Genomic DNA, 25,556 nt, shown 5'->3' on the forward strand with positions numbered 1-25,556 from the left:
AATAACAGTGTAACATTACATCAACATTTCGCCGTGCCTATGGTAAATAGGTCTATTAAAATAATAAATTAAAAACTGTGAAGATGGGGGAAGTGGGAACCATGAAAAACTGTGTTGAAAGCTAATTACTAAAGTGAAGAAACTTCCGCTTAGTCTTAGAGAAGTTTATGAACAGTAGATGAAGCGGAACAGCTAACAAATTCCAAAATTCAGATTAGGCTCAAAACATTAGAAGAATACCACGTGTCTTAAAGGCTGAAAACAACGCTACGTACATGGAAAAATAGTCATACAGTTGAAAAACGGAATCAGATTAACGAGAAAGTGTTATAAGGAAAACGATATGCTCGTCAAAGCTAGCACTGTAAACAGATGCTATGCGCCCACGAGCAGCGGCCTGAAGCCGTCGAGGATGTTTCTATTTGCAGCTGCAGCTGATCATTCTAGATGTCACCTTCTCTTGTAGCTAAATGCTTGAATATTTCAAGGTCTTCTAACAAATCTGATTCCCAGCATTTTAATTCGCTACGTAGAGTTACTGTTTCATTCAGTTTCCTCGGAGAATGATCTGGAATAAGCAAATACTCTGCATGAAATGAAATGATCGTATGGCATTGTTGGCCGGGAGGCCCCATGCGGGGAAGTTCGGCCGCCGTATTGCAAGTCCTTTTTAGTTGACGCCACTTCGGCGACTTGCGAGTCAATGAAGATGAAATGATGATGAACACACAACACCCAGTCATCACGAGGCAGAGAAAATCCCTGATCCCGCCGGGAATCGAACCCGGGACCCCGTGCGCAGGAAGCGAGAACGCTACCGCAAGACCACGGGCTGCGGACAATACTCTGCAAAAAAGGAATGACGAACGTTACCACCTTTCTTTCCCAGCAGATGCTCATTATACCCAACTTTAGAAGAATCTCCAGTCTGTCCTAAATAATTGCTGCGACAACTGTCACGTAACATTTTGTATAGGTGCCTGAGGATCTTCAGTTTTTAGCGTGCTTAGTAAATTTTTCTTGAATATGTTGTTGATGCAAAAGTATCTCTACTCCTGTATATTTTATCAAAAGGTAGCTAATCCTGTAAGACAAATTACATAAAAAAGGTGTAGGAATAAACTTGCCTTTTTCTTCGTTGTTACTCTTTTGTTTGTTACTGCCTACAGCTGAATTTTTTTTTGTTTTATTACTAAGAATCTGGTCGACTACATCCTGCTTGCAATGGATGTTAATTTCTTTCTGTAAACTGCCAGTGGAATGTTGGGTTCTCAAAACCTTATTTATTGTCGAATGGAAAAATACTTTAGGAGCCTGTGGGTGCTGAAATAATATTGTCAGATTAAGTTGACTTACGACGAGTATCAAAGTTCATACTGATATTCTGTATGCATAATTTCAAATCAAGAAAATTTGATTCAACTGTCTCACTTTGAACTTCTTTGGTAAATTTAATTTTCTGATGAAAATCATTTTAGGGTGTTAAACAGCAGCTCCAATACTTGTCTAGTCCCATAGAAAGCAAAAATTCACTCATGAATATAACATCTACATATCTACATATATACTCCGCTAGCCACCAAGCGGTGTGTGGCGGAGGGCACAATTCGCGCCAAAGTCATATTCCCCCCCCCCCCCCCCCCGCCCCTATGTTCCGCTCGCCGATCGCGCGAGGTAAAAACGACTGTCTGAACGCCTCAGTACGAGCTCTTATTTCCCTTATCTTTGAATGATGATCATTACGCGATTTGAAAGTTGGTGGTAATAATACACTCCTGGAAATTGAAATAAGAACACCGTGAATTCATTGTCCCAGGAAGGGGAAACTTTATTGACACATTCCTGGGGTCAGATACATCACATGATCACACTGACAGAACCACAGGCACATAGACACAGGCAACAGAGCATGCACAATGTCGGCACTAGTACAGTGTATATCCACCTTTCGCAGCAATGCAGGCTGCTATTCTCCCATGGAGACGATCGTAGAGATGCTGGATGTAGTCCTGTGGAACGGCTTGCCATGCCATTTCCACCTGGCGCCTCAGATGGACCAGCGTTCGTGCTGGACGTGCAGACCGCGTGAGACGACGCTTCATCCAGTCCCAAACATGCTCAATGGGGAACAGATCCGGAGATCCTGCTGGCCAGGGTAGTTGACTTACACCTTCTAGAGCACGTTGGGTGGCACGGGATACATGCGGACGTGCATTGTCCTGTTGGAACAGCAAGTTCCCTTGCCGGTCTAGGAATGGTAGAACGATGGGTTCGATGACGGTTTGGATGTACCGTGCACTATTCAGTGTCCCCTCGATGATCACCAGTGGTGTACGGCCAGTGTAGGAGATCGCTCCCCACACCATGATGCCGGGTGTTGGCCCTGTGTGCCTCGGTCATATGCAGTCCTGACTGTGGCGCTCACCTGCACGGCGCCAAACACGCATACGACCATCATTGGCACCAAGGCAGAAGCGACTCTCATCGCTGAAGACGACACGTCTCCATTCGTCCCTCCATTCACGCCTATCGCGACACCACTGGAGGCGGGCTGCACGATGTTGGGGCGTGAGCGGAAGACGGCCTAACAGTGTGCGGGACCGTAGCCCAGCTTCATGGAGACGGTTGCGAATGGTCCTCGCCGATACCCCAGGAGCAACAGTGTCCCTAATTTGCTGGGAAGTGGCGGTGCGGTCCCCTACGGCACTGCGTAGGATCCTACGGTCTTGGCGTGCATCCGTGCGTCGCTGCGGTCCGCTCCCAGGCCGACGGGCACGTGCACCTTCCGCCGACCACTGGCGTCAACATCGATGTACTGCGGAGACCTCACGCCCCACGTGTTGAGCAATTCGGCGGTACGTCCACCCGGCCTCCCGCATGCCCACTATACGCCCTCGCTCAAAGTCCGTCAACTGCACATACGGTTCACGTCCACGCTGTCGCGGCATGCTACCAGTGTTAAAGACTGCGATGAAGCTCCGTATGCCACGGCAAACTGGCTGACACTGACGGCGGCGGTGCACAAATGCTGCGCAGCTAGCGCCATTCGACGGCCAACACCGCGGTTCCTGGTGTGTCCGCTGTGCCTTGCGTGTGATCATTGCTTGTACAGCCCTCTCGCAGTGTCCGGAGCAAGTATGGTGGGTCTGACACACCGGTGTCAATGTGTTCTTTTTTCCATTTCCAGGAGTGTATATGCTCTACATCGTCGGTGAAGATTGGATTTCGGAATTTAGTGAGCAGCCCCTACTGTTTAGCGCGTCGTCTATCTGCAAGTGTTTCCCACTTCAAACTTTCTATGAGATTTGTAACGCTCTCGCGATGGTTAAATGTACCAGTCACCAATCTTGCCGCTCTTCTTTGGACCTTTTCAATCTCTTGAATCAGACCCAACTGGTAAGGGTTCCATACAGACGAACAATACTCTACGACTGGACGAACTAATGTATTGTAAGCAATTTCCTTTGTTGAAGGACTGCATCGCTTCAGGATTCTACCAATAAACCGCAATCTAGAGTTCGCCTTACCCGTCACTTGTGTAATCTGATCATTCCATTTGAGATCATTTCTAATAGTCACGCCCAGATACTTGACTGATGTTACCGCTTCCAAAGACTGATCATTTATTTTGTACTCATACATTAATGGGGATATTCCCCTTGTTATACGCAGAAGGTTACACTTACTAATATTGAGATATAACTGCCAGTCATTTTACTACGCTTTTATTTTCTACAAATCCTCATTGATTTGTTCACAACTTTTGTGTGATACTACTTTCCTGGGGACTACAGCATCATTGGCGAACAGTCTAAGGCACGAAACTGTATTTATTGCTTAACTCTGAATTACCTATTTTCTAGGGAGTTAAATAAAATGTCAGGTGTGACACCTGTAAAAGGATTTCCCACATCAAGACAAAATGACTGCACATAAAATTTACTGTTGACGCGAACGCTATTGTGCTTAAGCACTACGTTAAATTAGCTCACAAGTTCAGTGATTTGCGCCACTGTTAGTTTTTGTGTAATAATAGATTCTTTTCAATAATTAATAATTTCAATAATTTCAGTAATTAAAATGGGAAGAGATCACTCTAATATGAGGTGCACTTACAAGTATTTTCGTTTTGTTGACCAGACCGATACTCTTTTAAATTGAAAATCACGTTCAAAGGTAGAAAAATGCTTTATTTTTAGAACGCAAGGGCCGAGGTAACTTGTGCATCGGATATATGTCCATATGTATCTTAAACAACTTCTCAAAACACACATCGAGATGGATAGCGTAATGGTTAGCAGTTGACCTCGCATTCGGGAGGACGACTGCTCAAACATGCATCCAGCCATCCTGATTTAGGTCTTTCCTGATTTCCCTAGTGTATTTTGGTCTTGGTTTTTCGGTCACATAATCGAAATGAATTACAGGAGTACCTAGATGGCTGTGACAAAGATTACACCTGCTAGTGTCGTGGGAGGAATTAGAAGATGGATAACAAGTGGGAGGTGCTAACAGACTGAGAAACTAATAAAATTCACACATTACGAATATATTATGGAAAAGCTATCAGTAACAATGTATAATTTGTGAAAGAAAAGCAATAATCGGTGTCGGAAATACTATTCCACAAATTTTCGACAGGTGGGACTTCTCAGCACTTCCTCTGTGACATATCGTGATGCAAATATCTTCGGCAAGAGCCAGTGGAAAACCATACATCAATAGGCACGTTCTGACACTTGCTGTTTTAAATACTGCCAGCTGTCAGATACCTAGCCAATCCTGAGCAGCAGAAAAAAACTGTACATGGGATAACACAAAAGTCGAATGAGAGCTACAATCACCTCATATGGATGCGTTGTCCAAATAGAGCATTTTTCTCCTCAACTGTTGGGAAGGAAACTGAATGTGATGCCTGTCTACTGTTTAATAGTGGAACAGTAGATAAGATTAAATGCCTGCAGAGATTAGGCTTCCATCCATTTGCATTCACACTGGTTTTTGGCAGCATCGATGAAGCACGACTTGACAAAATCCAGTCAGCAGAAGAAAATATTCAAAAGCTGACGAGGCAAAGGAGGGAGGGGAAGAGAATACTGAAGACGAGGAATAGAATTAAGATCTTGGACATGGACATCTTTAATGACTAGAAGTATGACAATATTATTAAAAACTGAAATAAAAGTATAAATGAGAATTGCCCAAGAGGGATATTTTTGAAATAAAGTATACTTCTTCTCAAAACCTGAAGTTTGACATAGTTCTAAAAATGGCTTACTGAATAACTCTGGGCAGACGTTGTCCTTCACCTTGCGCCTGGGAGAAGTTCTTCTTTACTGTATGAGGAAAACAGAGCAGTCTCCGTTAACACAAAACTCAAAAATAATTTGAAAGTATGTTCGACCTTAAACAAAAATATTTGCAGACGTTTTACTAGCCTTTGATGCAGACGTACACTGTAAAGTTTCCGCTTCAATACTTGATTATTTTCTGAGAAAAGGTACATTATACGTACACTGGTAACTAAGAATTCAAATTCTTATAAAATCAATATTCATGGACATTACCAAACAAAAACTGTGCGAAATATCATGCACTGTATTCTACATAATAGTCACAAGCCTCAACTTTTTAAGCACAATACGGCAGGAGATATAAATGTTTAAATGTTCTTCAGCTGCTTGGTCTACATCTGCCGTTAAGTCAAATTTCGGGATGGTCCCTTTGAAAGAGGCTGCCGCTTTCCTTCTCCACCCTTCCATCTCTAATGACCTCGTTGTCTACGGGACGTTAAACACCAATCTCCTCCTCCTCAAAACACAAGGCTTAGGATCCATGTTGATTAAAATTTCCTTGAATACTTCCGAAAAAGCTTTCAGTGTTACCTAAACATTTCCAAATCTCTTTTTTGAATGTTAGCGGTGGCATCTGTACTAACCTCGGTGATGTGATTTCCCTCAATAAACTATAACGTTTTATCTACATATACACTTTTATAATCAACGACAACGATATTGCCATTACATAAACATCTGTAACTCCATCTGGAATGCATATCGCAAATATAGGTTGAGCTCTGGTGGTGGATGAGTGTTTATAACCATAAAATACGATAATATCTAATGAGATTAGTTCAGATTCAGAATACGAATCTCTTTGGGCGAAGATACCTGTTAATTCTTGATGAAATATCGTCATCAGACGCTTTTAAAGACCCTGACACGGCAGCAACAGTGATGGAGCGTCTGAGGGGAAGCGTGGACAACATTTAGCGTACATTTCGTGGTCATGTCATAGCGTAGGTGGAGATTTCAATTTATCAGCTACAGACTGAAAGACGCAAGTGATTATGGCCGGTAGTAGGGACAGGAAATCGTGTGAAATTGTTCTGAGTGCTTCATACTAAAATTACCTTGAGCAGTGAATCAGAGATTCTTCTAGTGAAGGTAACATCTTAGACCTACCGCTGACAAACTAACTCAAACTTTTCGACTCGCTGTAGAACATGAAATCAGTGATCATGAATCTTTTACATCAACACTGAATACGGCTGTAAATATGAATAGAAAGAAAGGTAGGAATCTCTTTACGCTTGGCAAGAGCGACTGGAAAGATAAACACGAAAAATCATCTCCAGCACTATGTTGAGCTTCAATTGACAAAGGTCAAGAGCACTCTACAGTACTCTTTAGACTGCTATGAGCCGAGCCAAGTTCTGATGGATGGAATACAACCCAGAGTTGTTCGACAACCGTATTAGAAAGCTGGTAAGAATTGAAACAGAGCTTCACTGCAAATCTAAACGCAGCAAACAAACTCACAAACATGTTCTAAGAGATTTCGGGATTGCAACCGGCCACCGTAAACTTCACATGTGGAGTGATGTTAACGACGACCGGCTGCAATCCCGAAATCTCTTCGAGCATTTAATTCGCCGGGAAAATTTTAAATTTCACACCTCACAGACAATCAGAAATCAAACTAAGCCAAAAGTAGCGTAAAGAGCGACATGCTTGAAGCGTTCAAGAAACTCAAAAATAAAATGCAATCTACCGTCCTGATAGTAATATTAGGAAGTTTTGGTCTTATGTTAAATCAGTAATGGGATCAAATCCATATGTTCAAGGACTCCGTGACCATAATGGCACTCAAACGTACAATGACACTGGAAAGGCCGAAATACTAAGCGCCCTTTTCGAAAACTGTTTCAGGGGGGGAAGATCGCAATGTTGCTTCTCTCTTAGTATTCGACCGAACAACAAAATGAAAGATATGGAAATAAGTGACGAAGGCATAGAAATACAAGTGAAATCGCCCTACAAAGGCCACTAGACCTGATAGGGTACCAATTCGATTCTACATGCAGTATGCTAAATAGCTTGCACCTCTTCTAACGGCAGTGTACCGTATGTCACGGGAGGAGCGAAGCATTCGTAATAGTTGGCAAAAAGCAGGGGTCGTTCTCGTCTTCAAGAACGATCGTCGACAAGAACCACAGAACTGGGTGTATATCTCTAATGCATGTGTTTTGTAGAAATTGGAACATGTGCTACGCTCGCGTATTACCACATTTCTGTACACCGAGAATCTCCTCTGCAGAAATCAACTTCGGTTCCAAAAATACCGAAAGCGTGGAACTCAGTTCGCTCTGTTCGTCCACAAGACCCAGAAAGCAGTAAACAGAGGCGCACAGGTGGATACCGTATTTCTTGACTTCTGGGGAGCCTCCGATCAGTTCAGCACAGCCGCATAATAAAATTAATACACCAGTACGGAATATTAGATAAATTGTGTGACTGGGCTGGAGAGAGTCTAGCAAAAAGAATTAACATTACACGATAATAGATCAATAACTGGAATCAGTTACTTTCATAAGACATCTAGAAGTATGGGTACAGAGCGGTTTCGAGTAGATCTGAACGTGTATCATCGTGTGAATGATGGGAGAGTTCCCGTCTCTCACTTTTGGTTCAAAGTGGTTCAAATGGCTCTGAGCACTATGGGACTCAACTGCTGTGGTCATCAGTCCCCTAGAACTTAGAACTACTTAAACCTAACCTAAGGACATCACACACATCCATGCCCGAGGCAGGATTCGAACCTGCGCCGTAGCGGTCGCACGGTTCCAGACTGAAGCGCCTAGAAAAGCGAGACCACCGCGGCCGGCTCTCAGTTTTGGGACACATGTTATTTGCCCACGAGGTCTGAACTTAGGAATGCGGTAATATCGTCAATAGTCCGAATCTCTAACGAGTTGGACAAGGAATCATGCGAAATACACCCTGGTATGTAGTAGAAAAAGATTATTCCAAATAGCACTTAGTTTCGCAGTGCAGTGGCATCCTTGTTGGTCCGAAACTTTTGACAGCTTCTTGTAGAAGAATACCACATTCCTCACACCAGAGATTAATGGCTGCAAAATGGTCAAGCAAGAATGCTCCTCTCATTTCAAATTAATTGTATAAAAAAAAACAAAGGTAAAAAATATTCGGTGGTTTTCTCCAGACTGTATTGTTTCCTCCTAATCTACTTAAATAATGGTTCCGAATGAAGCCCCCTGGTTATCAACGATCTTTTCTAATACATTTCCATGTCACGTACCACTGAAAAACAACACGGTGTCTGCTGTAAACCAATGACGACACTAGTAACGCAGTTGGTAATATGACGGCCCACTTTGTTCGCCGGCCGGGGTGGCCGAGCTGTTCTAGGCGCTACAGTCTGGAACCGCGGGACCGCTACGGTCGCAGGTTCGAATCCTGCCTCGGCCATAGATGTGTGTGATGTCCTTAGGTTAGTTAGGTTTAATTAGTTCTAAGTTCTAGGGGACTGATGACTTCAGAAGTTAAGTCCCATAGTGCTCAGAGCCATTTCAACCATTTGAACCACTTTGTTTACAGTTGTGACATCACTTCACTAGCCAAGACGTCACCAGCCACGTCCCATATCTATATCGTCATCATTATGAAGTAAAAGTCATGTCTTCTTCCTACGACGTCATGGCGGCATCATACTGGACATTAAAATGAAACAACCAATCTTAAATGAAACAACCACTCACGGAATAGTATTTTACTGGTCATTAAAACGAAACAGCCAATCATAACCTAGTAATTTACTATCAATAAACATGAAACAAGCCAATCAGTATGTAGCCTTCAACTTGAGCACTTTCTGAATCATCTGAATTCTTAGCCATGTTAAATAAAACCTATTATCTATCGAAAATACATCAATATATTGATAACTTGGAATTATCGATCTAACTTAGAGGTTAAGAAGCAGTTATTAACAAGTTTAGTTGGATCTATATGTCACTCATGGTGTATGGCGCTATGGAGCTCCCAAATCATATACTGCCACATCCAAATAGACTGTATTATTTATCAAAGGCGCCAAAATGTTCGTCAAAATATATACGTGAAACACCATTGTGGACTCTCAAATTAAGGCCCATTATGCTATTTCCACGTAAATTGATCTACAACACTGCAAAGTACCTATCGTTGAAACTAACACGCTAAATAGAAGCCTAAATGAAGATACGTACAAAAACAAATCTGAGCGAACCCATAACTGTAAATAACGCATGGTCGCTATGATAATATGCTCAGCAGGCCTGCAGCGATAGTTGGCACCTATAAATAGGCAGTCTGAATTATTATTGTTCTATAACTGTCAGCTAGAAGAAGAGTGCAGTTAACATGTAACTTACATTTGACTCCTACAATGACGTCTAACCTGTCAGCAATATTTATCAAAACAGGTAAAGATTCTGGCTTTTCGATCTTAGGCCTGCTTGAGGCTATGGTGCCGGTGATACAAATATCTAATTTTCGTTATTCAATTTTTTTTAGAAAGTTTTGAATAACGCAACACATCACCATTTTAGGGAAGAAGAAGACAATGCATCGTGTTCTAGAGTAGAATAATACAATCGACGTTTATCATTGGATAACATACACTGAAGAGCCAAATAAACTGGCACATCTGCCAAATATCGTGTAAGGCCCCTGCGAGCACGCCGAAGTGCCACAACATGGCGTGGACCCTGACTAATGTCTGAAGTGGTGCTGGAGAGAATTGACACCATGAATCCTGTACAGCTGTCCATAAATCCGTTAGAGTACGATGGGGTGGAGATATCTCCTGAACAGCACGATGCAAGGCATCCCAGATATGCTCAATAATATTCACGTCTGGGAAGTTTGGTGGCCAGCGGAGGTGTTTAAACGCAGAAGAGTGTTCCTGAAGCCACCCTGTAGCAATTCTGGGCGTATGTAGTTTCGCACTATGCTGCTGGAATTGCCCAGGTCCGTCGAACTGTCCAATGGGCGTGAATGGATGCATGTGATCAGACAGGATTCTTACGTACGTGTCACCAGTCAGAGTCGTATCTAGACGTATCAAGGGACATATACATATATCACTCCAACTGCACACACCACACACCATTACAGAGCCTCCACCAGCTTGAACAGTCCCTTGCTGACACACAGGGTCCACGGATTCATGAGATTGTCTCGTCCGACCAGGCGACATGTTTCCAGTCGTCAACAGTCCAATGGCAGTGTTGACAGGCACAGGCGAGGCGTAATTCTTTGTGTCGTGCAGTCATCAAGAGTACATGAGTGGGCCTTCGGCTGTGAAAGCCCATATCGATGATGTTTCGTTGAATGGTTCGCACGCTGACACTTGTTGATGGCCCAGCACTGAAATCTGAAACAAATTGCAGAAGGTTTCACTTCCGCCACATTGAACGGTTCCGTTCTGTCGTCGTTGGTCCCGCTCTTGCAGGATCTTTCTCTGGCCTCAGCGATGTTGGAGATGCGATGTTTTACCTGATTCCTGATAGTCACGGTACACTCGTGAAAGGGTCGTACGGGAAAATCCCCACTTCATCACTACGTCGTAGTTCCTGTGGCCCATCGCTCGTGCGCTGACTATAACACCACGTTCAAACGGACTTTAATCTTGAGAACCTGCCTCCGTAGCAGCAGTAACCGATCTAACAACTGCGCAAAACACTTTTCTTATATAGGCGTTGCCGACCGCAGCATCGTATTCTGCCTGTTTACATATCTCTGTATTTGAATACGAATGTCTATACCAGTTTCTTTGGAGCGTCAGTGTAGTTTGTTCATTACATTTAATTTGAGACTTACCAGTGGTAGTATGTCTACTAAACGACATTAAACACTTTAGCACAACAAGTACTATGTGTTTTGCCACGCGCTGCTCATATACACTATCAGCTTCTCGTGTTAGAATACGCTTTCAAAGATGCCAGACGTTACACAAATACAGGGTGATTCAAAAAGAATACCACAACTTTAGGAATTTAAAACTCTGCAACGACAAAAGGCAGAGCTAAGCACTATCTGTCGGCGAATTAAGGGAGCTATAAAGTTTCATTTAGTTGTACATTTGTTCGCTTGAGGCGCTGTTGAATAGGCGTCAGCATCAGTTGATGCTAAGATGGCGATCGCTCAACAGAAAGCTTTCTGTGTTATTGAGTACGGCAGAAGTGAATCGACGACAGTTGTTCAGCGTGCATTTCTAACGAAGTATGGTGTTAAACCTCCTGATAGGTGGTGTATTAAACGTTGGTATAAACAGTTTACAGAGAATGGGTGTTTGTGCAAAGGGAAAAGTTCTGGACGGCCGAGAACGAGTGATGAAAATGTAGCACGCATCCAGCAAGCATTTGTTCGCAGCCCAGGAAAATCGACTCGCAGAGCTAGCAGAGAGCTGCAAACTCCACAATCAACTGTATGGAGAGTCCTACGAAAAAGGTTAGTTATGAAACCTTATCGTCTGAAATTGGTTCAAGCACGTCAACTACCCGAGGCGCTGGATCGGCCGCCAGGCAGCCCGTGACAGAGCACTTCATCACTGGCCTCCAAGAAGCTCTGATCTTACCCCCTGCGATTTTTCTTATGGGGGTATGTTAAGGATATGGTGTTTCGGCCACCTGTCCCAGCCACCATTGATGATTTGAAACGAGAAATAACAGCAGCTATCCAAACTGTTACGCCTGATATGCTACATAGAGTGTGGAACGAGTTGGAGTATTGGGTTGATATTGCTCGTGTGTCTGGAGGGGGCCATATTGAACATCTCTGAACTTGTTTTTGAGTGAAAAAAAAACCTTTTTAAATACTCTTTGTAATGATGTATAACAGAATGTTATATTATGTTTCTTTCATTAAATACACATTTTTAAAGTTGTGGTATTCTTTTTGAATCACCCTGTAATTCCACGGACATAGCCTAAATCATTACCAGTGATACCAATAAAAGACTAAGGAGAAAGAAACACATGGCATCGACAGATGAGAAAAGGGCATTGTAAAAAGAAGAATATTTGGTTAAAAAGAATTAGAATGTAAAACAATAGCAATAAATAAATAAATTTGTCCATTTATTTATTTTTTAGATGTGTACATAATCAATAACCCGTTTTACATCAACACTTCCTTTATTTATTCACCTCCCGTCCCTCTCCTTTCGAAAATGAACAAGCCAGGCTTACGATTTACTTTAAGCACAGTATATGGAGCCCACGTGTCTTTTGCACTCAAATTTCTTACATATTTTGAAAAATAAAGGAAACAATATTTGATTACCGGAAAGTGTAGTAGAATTATCGAACTACTTGTGGTGTAACACGGCGATGTTGGGCACCATTTATAACAATTTCGCTGTAATATGACGATATGTAGGGGGAAATTTGTTACAGTTTTGCAGTAAAATGGTGATATATGGAGCAGTTTGTTACAATTTTGTTGTAACAAAGCGATTTCTTACAAATTTGCTGTAATGTAGCGATCTATGTGCTGAAGTGTCATGCAGCTTTAACTGTGTAATAATTTAAGATGGCAATAACAACAGAGGATGACAAACATATTGTACAACAACTAAAGTTTCTGCACTAGTATGGGAGACACCACAATACACTGACGAAAGAAAAATCGCACCACCAAGAATTACTTGTGTGACATAAACGAAAGTTAGTAGCCAAGTTTCTACATGTGAAAGGTGATGTCTGTTCCAATTTTTGGTCAGTCGGTAAGAGTGTCTCGTACCGCCACTGTGAAGATGAAAAATCGGTTTGCTTCAAGTACGCGCTTTAACGGTCGTGTGTGTTGCTTATCTTTGAGACTGGATGTCGTGCGTTGCTGTTAGTCAAGGATGCCATTAAGGCGAGTGAGACGCCATTATGGACAACTCATTGAGTTTGAACGAGTTCGTGTAATACGGCTAGTGGAACTGAATGTTGCCTCTGTGATTTCGCAAAAGACATGGCAAGAGTGTAGCCACTGTACATGGTTGCTGGCAGCGGTGGTCACGAGTATGTACAGCGCAAGAAGAACGGGCTCCAGAAAACGAAGTGGCACTACCAAGAGGGAAGATCATGGAGTTCAGAGAATGGCTCTGGCGCATCATAGTGCATCTGCAGCAGCATCAGTTGGCACCACGGTGACACATCGAACTGTTACAAATCGGTTTCTTCAAGAACAGCTCCGAGCCACACACGCTATAGCGTCCATTGCATGGACACTAAACCACTGCCATATGGGACATCATTGGTGTCAAGTGAAAGCTGGTTCTGCCTCACTGACAGTGATGTTCATGTGTTGGTTGAAGGATGCCAGTTGAGAGACTGCAACCAATCTCTTTGCATATGAGTCGTACCGGACCTGCACTTGGAGTTATGGTCTGGTGTGCGATTTCGTATGACAGCATGAGCACTCTCGTGATTATACCACAGACCAAGACTGAAAATTTGCTTGCCAATTTGGTGATCTGACCTCTTGTGCTGCCATTCGGGGATAGTACCGCTGGGGTGTTTCCCAACAGGATTACGCACGTCCCCATGTTTAAACCCTGCATACCCTACAGAGTGTAATAAATACGTGTTATTTAAGGTTGTTCAAAGCAGAGAGGCTAATTATAGGTTAAGAGAACATTTTAGAGACTTTGACACGTTAAGCCATAACATTCTGAAGCGGCAGCTGTCGAACAAGGAAGGCTGGCACGTGTGTGACATAGGTCACGTTTCTGCCCAACGTGAGAAGGCCGATGACCAGCGGAATTTGCGCAGGAGCAGTCAGCACTTCTACAGGACCACGACCTGCCAGACGGGCAATGCTTCCAAGGAGAACAACGATCAGCGCTGTTCGCACATCAGTCCTCAATGCTCCAGCAACTCTCAGCGCGCTGAATTCATGTGCGTGACGTATCTGGCAATACGGAGGAGACGACAGGGCAATGCCCGAACACGCCAACATAAAAGTAAAACAATGGAAAGCCGGCACGTGTGTCGACATTGGCCACGTTTCTGTCCAACGTGAGCAGCATAGACCAACGACCGAAGAGTCAGTCGCCGCCCTACAAACTCTGCGACATTGGCAAAAGCACCGAAGAAATACCTCTGGAAATCGGGCGTGAGGGTCCTTTGAGGTGGTCCTGGGAAGGTCCTTCGAGGGGAAAAACAAGGCACGAAGAAACGTCGCCTGGACGGACGGACCGATGGTTAGTCAGCGGACGTCATACTTCGCTACAACGACTTAGCCGCTACGCCGCTCGACAGAAGAAGATGTCCACATGTTTTAACCCTGCATACCCTACAGAGTGTCAACATGGGCCCTTGGCCTGCTGGATCACACCACGTCTGTCTCCAGCCGAGCGCATAAGGGATGTCATCGGACGACAAATCTAGCACCACGCATACAGCAGATACTGAGCGTCAGTGACAGAGGGAATAAAGGTTCATTATTTTGTCAGGGATGGCGGGAAAGAAGAAACACTTTGTGGACGGTGTAGTGGGCTCTTTCCTTGTTTCAGTAGGTGAGGTGTGAGTGCAACAGTGGTGGTTCCACTAACAGCCATTTATTCAGAGATAAAACCCTTTGAACAAATAGACTAATACAGTACAATGTATTTTAACTCGCTCAGTTCCTCGCGGCTGCAAACAGGTGGAGTCGTAGCGTGCAGATCTCGGTGACAGCGAATGCGGCGACGGCTCGTACTGCAGCGGCACGCCAGGCGTCGTATCCTTCCGTCAGTACCGTGCCCGTGACTCTCTGAGGCGGTGGAGCGGCCTTCTCCTTGTGAATTCGCTCGTTCCGTTATTAACAAGCGGTTACGGCGTGGCGTGGACTGCTCCGTCGCGGAATAGAACCAGAGACCCTCAGCGTCTTCTGGCGGATTTCATCAACCTCTATGTTCACAGGTGACCCATTTGGTGAGGCCGCAGTCCCTTCGTCCTCACTACCCATCTGGGTAAGTACCACACGAACTTCCTTCTGGTAACATCTGGAATGGCGTCTTCTGTGTTGACCTATTGGTGCCATACCGACATCTACTTCTGTCGATCAGAGTAGCGGCTAAGTCGTTGTAGCGAAGTATGACGTCCGCTGACTAATCATCGGTCCGTACGTCCAGGCGACGTTTCTTCGTGTCTTCTTTCTCACCTCGAAGGAACTTCCAAAGGACCGCCTCAAACGACCCTCACGCCCGCTTGTAGGATGCATTTTTTCGGTGTTTATGCCAATGTCGCGAAGTTTGTAGGGCGGCGACTGACTCTTCGGTCGTTGATGTATGCTTCTCACGTTTGGCAGAAACTTGACCAATGCCGGCTCGCGTGCCAACCTTCTTTGTTCGACTGCTGCCGCTTCCGAATATTGTGGCTCAACGTGTCAAAGCCTCTAAAATGTTCGCTTAACCTGGAATTAGTCTTTCTGCTTTGAACAATCACAAATAACACATTATTATTACACATGATTATTATACACCCTACATGCACAACCAGTATTAAGCGTCCTTGTATTGACCAAACCAGGGAAACTGGCATCGAAGTTCATTGCACAAAGTGACACCCGGCACCTGTGCAACAGAATGCATGCACATTTGCATACTTGCAAACAACATTCTGACAGTTATACCTCCTTTTAATTTACCAGCATTTCACATTTTTATCGGCTTATCTCGTACTTACATTAACCTATAATGCTGAAACGTTAGTCACTTGAATATATTACCCAGACAACGTCTCACCGGTATTTCATTACTCTACATCAATTACTTTTCAGAGGTGGGACTTTTTTCCGTCAGTGTATATGGCTGACTTTAACGTCAGCTTTCCAGGTGACACATTCATATAACGCACACTGTTTAGACAAAGATGAAGCTACTATCCTTGGTAAGTGCATTTTATGCTTTGTGTTAGATTAGTGGAAGTGTCATTTGTGTTCCTTAATGTCGTATGACAAATCTTTCTGTATTTTTATAAATAATACAGATAAAATTTTGCTTCTTTAAGCACCTGGGAGGACGGGGTTCTATGTGTCTCTACGTTCAAAAAAATGGCACTGAGCACTATGGGACTCAACTGCTGTGGTCATAAGTCCCCTAGAACTTAGAACTACTTAAACCTAACTAACCTAAGGACAGCACACAACACCCAGCCATCACGAGGCAGACAAAATCCCTGACCCCGCCGGGAATCGAACCCGGGAACCCGGGCGTGGGAAGCGAGAACGCTACCGCACGACCACGAGATGCGGGCTCTCTACGTTCACCTTTTTAAAACATTGTAATGTAGTGCGCCTCTAAAATTTTAAAATTATGAAATGTAATTTTTAATGAAGTATTCTACCACATTTCATGAATGTTTCGAATTTTTCAGTGAAACTTGATGCCAGATTTAAGTCTTAGTAGTAGATGTGACTTTCCTCTATGCCTGTCATGTTCATTATTGTCAGGTTCAGGACCCTGGTCACAGATCAGTTGTACCTGTTACTGAATTTGTGCTGATGTAGCAAAGAGTGTGTTAGAAAATAGTTTTTGGTTCTGAACCCTGCTTACACATCAATACATCTTTAAAAAGAACACGGTGTTCACAATTTATTTCCAGCTTCAAAACGCTGTAGAAAGAGACTAACTGCTCAGAATGACATCAAACATGAACAGCTGAGGGAAAGTCGTCAAATAAAAGAAAAATTTAATGAAATTTTGATCAATAAATGGGGCTGTAAGAGTCAAAATATAAGTACCAACAGACACATGGCACATAGATGTTTCTCAGGTTGTGTTCGACACTCCCGACATGAGTGTCTCCATGAACGATCGCTCGCTGTTTCTAAAGCTCTTTTACAAGAATGGTGACAGTGCGCCAGTAGCCCTGCATAAGATTCAGACATTCAAGGGTTTGAAAAAAGGCATTGGTCCGACATCTGCTAAGTATCTGGAAAAATTATTACTAAATTCGAAAGGACAGGATCTTTTAAAATGGAATGTGACAGAGAGAGGAAAGCAGTTGATCCGATGTCTGTCTGAAGATGTGGCCACAGCATTCCTGAAGGGGTCGAGCGGTGCTGTGCAGACACGCAGTGGATGGGGAAATGCCCCAAATTAGGACTTTCCAGCAAGCACGGTGATAAAATCCTACGAAACATCCCGCATTGCTACCCATACAAAACACCTAAGTTCAGGAGTTGCCATGTGGCAGCAAAGTAAACGGTAGCACTGGCATTCACTGCTCGCATAGAAATGGACAATGGAGGGACATGGGACATTATGTGGACACACGAAGACCATTTCCACCTCGTAGGAAACATGCAGAATATGGGCAACGGAAAATCCGCACGTACTTCAACAAACGACTTCGTTCTGCAAAGGCGACTTTGTGATGTGGTTTGACGGCATCGTCTATCCTAGGGTCGTATTTTCAGAGGAGGTGAGTCCTGCGGTTCGTGTCGCCTGTACCGTCATTGGTAAATGCTATGAGATTCTTTTGAGCACCAATGCCGTTCCAAACCTTCAACAGTGTGAGTAGAATCATTTTTATGCAAGATGGTGTTGCTCCACACTCTGCACAGCCAGTGAAGTGGCTGCTGGAAAGGAATTTCGGAAATTCTTTCATTTCCCTACAGCTTAGCCGTCCACATCACCTGATCTTCATCTGTGTGACTTCTGGCTGTTGGGTTACCTTAACGATGATGAGTTCAATTTTCTAGTTACGAAACAAGCTGAACTGAAGACACACACTGTACACTGAGCATTCTAAACGTGACTGTGAGGTACTCCGATCTGTTGTGAAACATGTTGTATCTCCATTGAAGTTTGTGGCAGGAATCGGTGGACAGCATATTGAACGCGTCTTTATCAGTATCACGGTAATTGGAAACCGATGTCACTTTGTATTTTATGTGGCTTTTGGGAGCAGAAAAATTAAGAACCAATGCTATTTTGCTTTTCGTATGATTTTTGGGCTCGAGACCACTAAAAGCCGCTTTTTACCATCCGATGTGGTACTACACTGCTGTGATGAGTGGGTACAACCATTGACTGCCAACTCGTGCTGACAGCCACATTGAAGAGTGCAGACGATGTAATGTGCAACTCAAACCATAGCCATCATATTGCGATTCATCTGTCACTTGTAGCCAACCCAATTTAAGTTAAGATACTTTTCCTTTTTGGTTCCATACTGTTGAACTCTGACGTCTTCATGAGCAGTGGTTCTGTTTCTACAGCGTTTTGAAACTGGAACTTTGATTATGGACACACTGTATGTTATTAATTTAAGTCAATTACAGTTAATGAACTTCCTTATTTTCGTAACATGCGTTACTGAAAAAGTGTCGGTATTACTAGGGTGATACATAATCGAACTAAGCTCATTGACAAGCGCTGCTTAATCTGTAAGTCAGGTGAGTGGTGCTGTTATGTGACTCATATAGATTTGTCTGATGTACTAGGAAATGTTATGTACATTGATAAATAATACAGTCAAATTTGTTTAGGTGCAAAGATCTTATTTTTATTCGTGATCAGAGATCTGTAATTGTACTTTTCTATTACGATAAGCGAACTGAATGCTTTTTGTACTCGAAATCTTTAAAAATTTCATAAATAACTTTATTTTTATGCGAAGATTGTATTTTACATCATTGTCTTTTGCCATATTGTTTTTACATTCTGTATCTGGTGTGTTATGAAGTTATTCTTGCGTATTACGAATATAAGTAGTTTAAATGTTAAAACGGATTAAACATCTTCCCGAAAGCGTCATGTTCATTACATATTGTTGTCTGTGTCATAAAAATCACTACTCTGAATAAAAAAGCTACAAAAACCGTTTCGCAGATCAAATTTAACAAAAATGCCATACGGGTATTAGCCAGTCAATAACATCGATTACGTGTTTCTGACGTACAACATGGTGCATTTTCTTCCCCCCCCCCCCCCCCTCCATCCCCACCCCATAAAATGGTGCTTGGTAAGGTGAGTCATTATCAAAAAGCTTCTAAAAATGATTCAAGATGAATGTTTAATCATTGTACAACCAATACCATAGTCTCAAGTAGGCCTTAGATCGAAATTTCAATACCCATATGTATTTTGAAAAATGTTACTGACAATTTATGCACTGAAATAGTGCTGTGGCACTTAATTTAAGAGCCGATAGTGATATTTTAGGCATCAAATATAGGTTACACATTAACTGTACTCTTCCAGTAGCTTAAAGTTTAGAAAAGTAATTCAGACTGAACTTGGAGGACTACGAACTATCCTCCCCTGCGACACCTTTACAATCGTTGAGAGATGGAATTGCTGAAGATGGAGATGGACAAGCAGACATCAGTCAGTTCCATGATTCCATAGCAGCGCCTGTCTGAATTGGAAAGGAAAGTGGATGAATGAAAAATAATGTGTGGAAGATATGTAACTAGCAGCCTAAAGTATAATATTTACTTGTGGGATTCTCTACCTGGTTGGGTTTAGCCTTTTCCTACTTTGCCCATAATGTCGGGAGGAGATACCACTGTACTATCTGCTAAGAGAACAAGGGCCAAACTGTTAAATGCTGTAACATACGCACATTGCAATTCATCTGAGCACTGCACTCCGTGCGCTGAGTTACGTCTCATAGCTTCCTGGTTATGTCGACGGCAAACGCATTATGCCAGCCAGTGCCTCGAGGTGTGTCTGGTTCAGGTATGGGAATCCTTAGGTACCGCGAAAACTTCGGTAAAACGTTTTTAGAGTCAGCCTCAATAACCATAGGGTTTCTATTTTTAACGGAATTATATAGAGGAAATACTTTAGTGTGCCTAAAGACGATAAGTGTAACATGAATATTAGTAATTAAAGACAGCCACCATGCAGGATTTATGGTTCCAGCTAAGTCAAGAATGTAAGGAGATGTAATGTGGCAAAATGTGTCACCCAAGGAAAATACTGGACAGGTACTTCTTACTTCGTAAAGAGAGGCTTAAGGCACGGTACAGAGCCAGTAAATTAAGACTAGAAGAAAGAGTCTCAGTGGGGCTGCTTGCTTATGATTTACTGTCTTCACATTATGTCAAAACAACAATAGCACTGAGATACTACAAAATGGTCCAAATGGCTCTGAGCACTATGGGACTTAACTTCTGAGGTCATCAGTCCCCTAGAACTTAAAACTACTTAAACCTAACTAAACTAAGAACATCGCACACATCCATGCCCGAGGCAGGATTCGAACCTGCAACCGTAGCAGCAGCGCTGTTCTGGACTGAAGCGCCTAGAACCACTCGGCCGCAGCGGCCGGATGAGATACTACAACGAGGCGAGGCGAGTAATTGACCTTGACGCCTTCAGTTAATCCACTCTATGTCATTCGAGAAGGAATGTTCGTGATTTTGGTAGATCCATCAGCAATAGCCAGCCGTGTAAAAGAAATGATACAGCGGGAAAATCTGACATTGGAAAACACGTGAAAATAAAGTTATTAAAGAGTTTTTTTAATTGTATACGACACTGGTGGGGCTTATATGGTACCTGTAATCGGGGATGAATTACGGATAGCACAGTAAGAGCTGCCATAGCGCATGTAGCTAGTGAAATTATAAGCTTATTGCACACCACCGGTGGGGTTGGTATAGCGCCTCTAGGTGGTTCAGTGTTAACACTGTATAACTCTCGTAGAGTGAGAGCAATTAATAAGGAATTGATAAAGAATGAAAGGAGTAGTAAGGTATAGGAATTTTTATGGATTTCCCATCCACCATGTCTTGAGACTGTGACAAAAGCTCTCCAACTGTGTCCAATAAACTTTTCTGAATGATTAAGGCACTAAATATGGTGCAAAAGGACAGTTCACAGATCACAAAAACCAGTATCGTCAAACAATTGCAAAAATGTGCAAATGTGTGTGAAATCTTATGGGACTTAACTGCTAAGGTCATCAGTCCCTAAGCTTACACACTACTTAACCTAAATCATTCTAAGGACACACACACCCATGCCCGAGGGAGGACTCGAATGTCCGCCGGGACCAGCCGCATGGACTATGACCGCAGCGCCCCAGACCACCCGGCTAATCCCGCGCGGCTCCGTTTGTTTAAATTAGGTTTTTTCTCCCATAACTTAAGGAATGGTGTAGCCCACAGCACACTTATTGTTATTGTTATTCTTTAGTGATACGTAGTTGTTATTAGAGTAAACTTGTAGGTAATGTTACAGGTAGGAGTAGACAAGATAATGACATATCACAGTGCAAAGAAGCCACCATGATAGCTGTTCACTGGAACGTTTTTTTTTTTTTTTGGTCATCAGTCTACTGACTGGTTTGATGCGGCCCGCCACGAATTCCTTTCCTGTGCTAACCTATTCATCTCAGAGTAGCACTTGCAACCTACGTCCTCAATTGGAAGGTAGGAGACGAGGTACTGGCAGAAGTAAAGCTGTGGGTACCGGGAGTGAGTCGTGCTTCGGTAGCTCAGTTGGTAGAGCACTTGCCCGCGAAAGGCAAAGGTCCCGAGTTTGAGTCTCGGTCGGACACACAGTTTTAATCTGCCAGGAAGTTTTACGTCCTCAATTATTTGCTTGACGTATTCCAATCTCTGTCTTCCTCTACAGTTTTTGCCCTCTACAGCTCCTGCTAGTACCATGGAAGTCATTCCCTCATGTCGTAGCAGATGTCTTATCATCCTGTCCCTTCTCCTTATCAGTGTTTTCCACATATTCCTTTCCTCTCCGATTCTGCGTAGAACCTCCTCATTCCTTACCTTATCAGTCCACCTAATTTTCAACATTCGTCTATAGCACCACATCTCAAATGCTTCGATTCTCTTGTGTTCCGGTTTTCCCACAGTCCATGTTTCACATGCAATGCTGTACTCCAGACGTACATCCTCAGAATTTTCTTCCTCAAATTAAGGCCGGTATTTGATATTAGTAGACTTCTCTTGGCCAGAAATGCCTTTTTTGCCATAGCGAGTCTGCTTTTGATGTTCTCCTTGCTCCGTCCGTCATTGGTTATTTTACTGCCTAGGTAGCTGAATTCCTTAACTTCATTGACTTCGTGACCATCAATCCTGATGTTAAGTTTCTCGCTGTTCTCATTTCTACTACTTCTCATTACCTTCGTCTTTCTCCAATTTACTTTCAAACCATACTGCGTACTCATTACACTGTCCATTCCGTTCAGCACATCATTTCATTCTTCTTCACTTTCACTCAGGATAGCAATGTCATCAGCGAATCGTATCATTGATATCTTTCACCTTGTATTTTAATTCCGCTCCTGAACCTTTCTTTTATTTCCATCATTGCTACCTCGAAGTACAGATTGAGGGGCGAAAGGCTATAACATTGTCTTACACCCTTATTAATACGAGCACTTCGTTCTTGATCGTCCACTCTTATTATTCCCTCTTGATTGTTGTACATATTGTATATGACCCGTCTCTCCCTATAGCTTACCCCTACTTTTTTCAGAATCTCGAACAGCTTCCACCATTTTATATTGTCGAACGCTTTTTCCAGGTCGACAAATCCTATGAAAGTGTCTTGATTTTTCTTTAGCCTTGCATCCATTATTATCCGTAACGTCAGAATTGCCACTCTCGTCCCTTTACTTTTCCTAAAGCCAAACTGATCGTCACCTAGCGCATTCTCAATTTTCTTTTCCATTCTTCTGTATATTATTCTTGTAAGCAGCTTCGATGCATGAGCTGTTAAACTGATTGTGCGATAATTCTCGCACTTGTCAGCTCTTGCCGTCTTCGGAATTGTGTGGATGATGCTTTTCCGAAAGTCAGATGGTATGTCGCCAGACTCATATATTCTACACACCAACGTGAATAGTCGTTTTGTTGCCACTTACCCCAATGATTTTAGAAATTCTGATGGAATGTTATCTACCCCTTCTGCCTTATTTGACCGTAAGTCCTCCAAAGCTCTTTTAAATTCCGATTCTAATACTGGATCCCCTATCTCTTCTAAATCGATTCCTGTTTCTTCTTCTGTCACATCAGGCAAATCTTCACCCTCATAGAGGCTTTCAATGTATTCTTTCCACCTATCTGCTCTCTCCTCTGCATTTAACAGTGGAATTCCCGTTGCACTCTTAATGTTACCACCGTTGCTTTTAATGTCACCCAAGGTTGTGTTGACTTTCCTGTATGCTGAGTCTGTCCTTCCGACAATCATATCTTTTTCGATGTCTTCACATTTTTCCTGCAGCCATTTCGTCTTAGCTTCCCTGCACTTCCTATTTATTTCATTCCTCAGCGACTTGTATTTCTGTATTCCTGATTTTCCCGAAACATGTTTGTACTTCCTCCTTTCATCAATCAACTGAAGTATTTCTTCTGTTACACATGGTTTCTTCGCAGCTACCTTCTTTGTACCTACGTTTTCCTCCCCAACTTCTGTGATGGCCCTTTTTAGAGATGTCCATTCCTCTTCAACTGTGCTGCCTACTGCGCTATTCCTTATTGCTGTATCTATAGCGTTAGAAAACTTCAAACGTACCTCGTCATTCCTTAGTACTTCCGTATCCCACTTCTTTGCGTATTGATTCCTCCTGACTAATGTCTTGAACTTCAGCCTACTCTTCATCACTACTATATCTGATCCTGGGTACACCTTACAATCCAGTATCTGATTTCGGAATCTCTGTCTGACCATGATGTAATCTAATTGAAATCTTCCCCTATCTCCCGGCCTTTTCCAAGTATACCTCCTCCTCTTGTGATTCTTGAACAGGGTATTCGCTATTACTAGCTGAAACTTGTTACAGAACTCAATTAGTCTTTCTCCTCTTTCATTCCTCGTCCCAAGCCCATATTCTCCTGTAACCTTTTCTTCTACTCCTTCCCCTACAACTGCATTCCAGTCGCCCATGACTATTAGATTTTCGTCCCCCTTTACATACTGCATTACCCTTTCAATATCCTCATACACTTTCTCTATCTGTTCATCTTCAGCTTGCGACGTCGGCATGTATACCTGAACTATCGTTGTCGGTGCTGGTCTGCTGTCGATTCTGATTAGAACAACTCGGTCACTGAACTGTTCACAGTAACACACCCTCTGCCCTACCTTCCTATTCATAACGAATCCTACACCTGTTATACCATTTTCTGCTGCTGTTGATATTACCCGATGCTCATCTGACCAGAAATCCTTGTCTTCCTTCCACTTCACTTCACTGACCCCTATTATATGTAGATTGAGCCTTTGCATTTCCCTTTTCAGATTTTCTAGTTTCCCTACCACGTTCAAGCTTCTGACATTCCACGCCCCGACTCGCAGAACGTTAGCCTTTCGTTGATTATTCAATCTTTTTCTCATGGTAACCTCCCCCTTGGCAGTCCCCTCCCGGAGATCCGAATGGGGGACTATTCCGGAATCTTTTGCCAATGGAGAGATCATCATGACACTTCTTCAACTACAGGCCACATGTCCTGTGGATACACGTTACGTGTCTTTAATGCAGTGGTTTCCATTGCCTTCTGCATCCTCATGTCGTTTGTCATTGCTGATTCTTCCGCCTTTAGGGGCAATTTCCCACTACTAGGACAAGAGAGTGCCCTGAACCTCTATCCGCTCCTCCGCCCTCTTTGACAAGGCCGTTGGCAGAATGAGGCTGACTTTTTATGCCGGAAGTCTTCGGCCGCCAATGCTGATTATTTATCAACCCGGGACCGAAGACGTTTTTGATTATGAATCAAAGACGCTACCCCTAGACCACGGGTACACTGGAACGGATGGAAGCCAAAAGCTCCTCATCAACGAGAAACAGTCTGAAAAAGGACAACCGCCTGTGTAAGCTAAGTGCTAGCGGGGATGAAAGAAGTGTTAATAGTGAATAGGGTCCAAGAACCACCATGACTGAACCTAAAAGTGTAAAGTGTATGCATTTGTAAATAGATTAGTGCCTGTTGTACAGTGGGGGCCGTTACTGAATGGATTTATTAGTATAAAAATTTGATATTTATTTTTCACTTGATGTTCGTCAGTGCCTTCTGCCTGGCAACTAGTTGCAGCGTCTCAGTCAATTTGCCCAGGCCGAGCGGTTCTAGGAGCTTCAGCCCGGAACCGCTCTGCTGCTACCGTCGCAGGTTCGAATCCTGCCTCAGGTATGGATGTGTGTGACGTCCTTAGGTTGGTTAGGTTTAAGTAGTTGTAAGTGTAGGGGACTGATGACCTCAGATGTTAAGTCCCGCCGGCCAAAGTGGCCGAGCAGTTCTACGCGCTTCAGTCTGGAACCACGC

The sequence above is a fragment of the Schistocerca nitens genome, chromosome 8 (assembly GCF_023898315.1).
Source record: "Schistocerca nitens isolate TAMUIC-IGC-003100 chromosome 8, iqSchNite1.1, whole genome shotgun sequence".
Classification (NCBI taxonomy): domain Eukaryota; kingdom Metazoa; phylum Arthropoda; class Insecta; order Orthoptera; family Acrididae; genus Schistocerca; species Schistocerca nitens.